This window comes from Dipodomys ordii, unplaced genomic scaffold, assembly GCF_000151885.1.
Source record: "Dipodomys ordii isolate 6190 unplaced genomic scaffold, Dord_2.0 Scaffold21, whole genome shotgun sequence".
Taxonomy (NCBI): Eukaryota; Metazoa; Chordata; class Mammalia; order Rodentia; family Heteromyidae; genus Dipodomys; species Dipodomys ordii.
Window position 1 is genome coordinate 3,550,241 of NW_012267237.1, and position 4,878 is coordinate 3,555,118.

Genomic DNA, 4,878 nt, shown 5'->3' on the forward strand with positions numbered 1-4,878 from the left:
GTACAGATGGCCGTGATGACTCTGTCATAGGGTGCTGGTTTCGTTTGCTGTTAAGCATCTGTGCTCCACAGAGAACTCAAGAGTAGGCTGTTTTGTTTTAAATCCAAAGGCATGCGATACCTCTGTCATTTTCAGAGTGTGTTTGCGTACTTACTTCTGAAGCTGCAGCACAGGGGGGCTGGGTGCGTGGGAGAGGCCTGAGGTGCGGGGTGAACCCCCAGAGTCACCTGCTGGAGTTCCGATCTTCAGGCAGAAGCTGGCGCCCCCACACGGAGCATGTTCCATCATCCCCGCTGCTGCCTTTGCTCACATGAGAGATTCAGGCGTGGGGAGGCTGGACGTGGTCCTCAGCCACGTCACCTCGCAGGGCAGCCATATTGCTTTTCCCACCAGTCTGGCCAACAGGGCTGACCACGCAAGGGTGGTTGTACCAGGCAGCAAGGGCACGTCACCTGCCACCCCTGCACACCGGGGCACTTGTGGGCCTCCTCCATGTGCTGAATTCTGTCATGTGTCTGGCCAGCACAGTTTGCTGATAGGACATACCTTATTTTGTTCCCTGCTATGTGGCCTGTGACCAGAATTAGGTGTGTCACCTAGGCAACAGACCTGCCCCCAAGAGCAGGGTGCAGGAGATGGCTTTGGGGAAAGAAACTGTGGAGGAGGTGGAAGGTGACAGGTACAGGCCTAACCCCCTTCCCATCCTTGCTCTTGGAGCAGAAGAAAAAAAACAAACCCAAGGTCATCTCCCTGAGGACTCCAGCAGCCATGACCAGGCTGGGCTTGTGCCGCCCGTGGACCCAGGGCCACAAGCTGGGCCACCGTCGTCCCAGTCCAGGAGTGCCAAGTTCTTGGAAAAGGCAAATGCAAAACCCCACTAAAAGAAAGTTATTTCAAACCCAGGCCTAAGCAGAGGTATCTGTAAAGGACTGAAAAGGCACATCGGAGTGCTCATGCATGTGCGTGCTCACACACATGCACACACATACACACACACGTGCACACACACACACAAACAGCAACTTGCATATCCTGAAAAATAATGGAGTGAAGCCAATCCTCAAATACGACCTGTATAATTTTCATTCCAGAGATGGCAAAATGACAGAAAGGGAAGACGGACTATTGGTTGCCAAGGTCATGGTGGGGTGGCTGGCAGGGAGGGGCCACCCGGGCTACCCAAAGGGGAATGAAGGCGGCCCGTCCCGCAGTGACATCGCCGCTCTGCTCCCGGTCACGGTGCTTCACCGTCATGGCATAAGAGCCTGTCATTGAGAAAAATGGGTCCAGGAGGGCATGGAACTGATGTGGCCCGTGATTGCAAGGGGAGCTACTGTTATCCCAAATGAAGAGGTTAAACAAAGAAGGCAAGCAGACATGCTTCCCAAACGTGAGAGCTAAGAGGATTTCTTTCGGTCATTTTTCCATAAAAAATACTGGAAGCATTTTCTTAGACTGGAGAGAAAGTATATCAGTCCCAACCCTGCAGCCCAAGGAAGCAAGCAATGAAGGCCATCAGCAGGGTCATAGTCACTATTACAATAAATAGGTCCTATTTATTATGAGTCTAAGTGGGCCTTATTATAGTAATACAAAAGAGCTTGTTAGAGCATTGCATGAGAGCAGAAGAGGGCAAAGGAGAAGGAAAAAGGGAGAAAGATGATTACTCTTTAACCTCTGCCCGTGAAGGTTAAATTGGATCACTTTTGAATATTTATTTCAAGTTGTTGTACGAAGGGGAGTCAGTTCTGGCAGTCAGGTCATGAGCAGCAGTGTCTGCATCGTGCTGGCCTTCCCTACCTCTCCCCAGCCCATCCCCGCCCTCAGGCTACGCTGCTCAATTTTTACATAACGCAGAGCAGAATACCAGCATTGGCCCATCCTTCCTGTGTCCATTCTTGTGCCCTCCCCGCCAGACCTGACTCGGGGCCTGGGACATTCATTTGTTGAAGGGCGTGTCAGCTGTTCAAAGGGCTCACACCACTGGACACTCCCTGAGTGTATTGTCACTTAGGCTGCTTGTTTGTGAATACATGCTTATAGCCCTGCATACATTCTCATGTGTGCTTGTATGTTAGATCCAACTACCACATAGGAGAGAAAACATGTGCTGCTCATCTCTCTGAGCCTGACTTTCTTCATGTAGCATAGTCCCCCCCCCCCCAGGTCCATCCATTTCCCTGCAAGTAGCATAATGTTCTTCTTTCTGATGAATGAGTGAAATTCCATTGCACACATGTGCCATTTTCTCTCGACACACTCGTGCGTTGTAGGGCATCTGGGCTATTTCCATAACTTGGCAATTGTAAATAGTGCACATATCTTTACCCTGACTTGTAACCTTCTGGGTAGATGTCCAAGGGTGGATTGCTGGATGAAACGGTGGTTCTAAATGTTTTGTTTTTTGGGAACATCCAAATGCATTATTTATAAGTAGAGAAAGATGGAAATGGAGGGAGGCTGTATTTCTGACATCCTTCCCAGGAACTGAGCTGCCCGCTGGGGAATGAAAGCAAGGGAAATGGCGGGGCAGTGAAGGGTAAATAAAGCAGGGACCAGTCAGAATGGTTCAGAAGCAGGGGGCGGATCCCAGAAACTTACCAAAGGCTCCACATTCCACTCCCCGTACTGGCCAAGTGGAGGGAAGTTCCTGTTGCTGCTCTGTGCTTCTGGTTTCTAAGCGTCTCTGGAGCTCACTCACAAAGACTAGGGCTCCATCACTAGTCCCCTCTGGTGTCACCAGTGAGTGGCCGCTGGGCCTCACTGGAAGGAGACAGAAGACTTCTCTTGTTGTCTGAAGTCTTGGGATGCATAAAGATTTCTTAGGAGCCAAAATGCATACTCATAAATATTTTTTTGGGGTGGGTTGTAGGGCTTGAACTCTGGGCCTGGCGCTGTCCCTCAGCTCTTCAGCTCAAGGTGAGTGCTCTACCACTGAGCCACTTCCGGTTTTCGAGTGGTTTACTGGAGATGAGTCTCACAGACTTTCCTGCCCCTGGCTGGCTTTGAACTGTGATCCTCAGACCTCAGCCTCCTGAGTCGTTAGGATGACAGGCGAGAGCCACCAGCACCCGGCTTTCATAGATTTTTTTCTAATGATGAAAGTTTTCAAGATGAAAGTTCATCTCTAATTCCCTCCTTCTGCCTGACTCTCAGCTACCTTGAATCACTGAGGGATCTCAGGACATCTGCGGTCCTGGGGGAACTCAGACTAAGACCCGAGCTGTGTCCTTGTCTGCACGGGCCGGGCTTCAGCCTCCTGCCTGGCGGGAAGCAGGTGGCCGAGTGTGAGAGGTCATTTATCTGGAAGGAAACATCCCTGCAGTGATTGATGAGATGTCTTTCAGATGACATTGGGGACAGCAGCATTCATATTTCTGAGTCCAGATGCCACACGGAGTGTCGCCTGGCTTGTCGCATAATTCTTCCCGATGTGCCTGCTCATTATCGCCTCCATGAAAAATGGAGGTAAGCCATGAGGTCGGAAGTGGCAGTCGCTTCGTCTCAGCTCTGGGGGGGTTTGGAGGTTTTCTCTTTGGCTACAAGGTGACTCTTTCTCCTCAAGGCCGATGACAAGTGCTTGCACGTGTGTGCGCGCTCAGCCTCTGTGGGAGTTCAGGGTCTCGTGGGTGGCAAGTCTCACTTGGGCCTTGTCCCACAGGGAACTGGCTTGGAAGGCTTTGTCCACCCACCTGGCCTCACGCCAGTCCAGCCAGGTCAGCACAGACTCCTGACCAGGGTCCCCACTGCCCTCCTCCGGCCCTGCCCCTTCATGGCCTCCGGGAGGGACACGGGGACCTGGTGTGTGGCTGTGGTTGGCTCTTGGCTGAACAGGTTAAACGGCCTCTCCGCCCCGACAGTGCCCTGCTTCCCCCCCACACAGAAGGGAGGCAAGCTGGGGTGAGCGGGAGAAGGCTGTGCTGCCCTCACCTGAGGGCTCTGGTTGTGGGCCGCACTCGGGGCTGGAGGGCCCCGTGCTCACGCTCCGGGCTGGCACTGGCCTTTCTTCCTAGTCAGAGGCAAAGAAAGGCGAGGGCCAGCCAGCCCCGCCAGGACGGTCTGCTCCCCTCCCCTCCCCTCCCCTCTCTCTAGGAGTCAATCTAGAGAAGCCTCAGGCCCATTCTGCCTGGTCTTCCTGTGCTTTGATCAGGCCAGCGTCTCACACGGTACCGGTACCCACCACACAAATGGCAGCCCACGTTTAACCTACCTCTGGGATTAAATGGCACATGACCATGGGGAAACCACGTCGCGTGCAAAGTCTCCTGCCACGCTGCCTCATTCGCTCCCAGCCCTGCCTCCCCCTGCCCTCTCCCCCATCCCTCCACCCGGAGACACCAGCCATGACTTCCCTCATTCTCTTGCCCAAGTTCTGAACGGGCCCAACACTGGCCAAAGGCCCCATTCTTCCCTGTCCTCCTCTTGTCCTTCCTTGGGGTCTTCTCCTGCTCAGCTGCCTGGCTCCACCGCTGGGCTCCTCAGAGCCGCACAAAGTCCCGTGGCTCCCTCCATCTACCTGCCGGCTTCCTGGGGAGCTACCTGGAGTGCTGGGCTATGGGAGGGAGCGTCCTTGACAAACCATCATCTCTCCCTGTGGCCAACCCCGAGTGCTACACTGGGCTTTTGCCCAAGAACTTCTCAAGAACCATATAGTTGTCCTTCGTGCTATAACAAAACACTTAGGCACAGGTAACTTTCTAAAACATCATAGCATACTTAGCTTGCTGTCTTAGAGCCTAAAGTCCAAGATCAGGTGGAGTCAGGGCCTGTGGAGATCTGCAGTATGGTGTGACCATGGTGTGAGTGTGTGGGAGAGATCACATGGCCACGGGAGATGTGCAGGATGGTGTGACCACAGTGTGAGTGTGGATGGTGTGA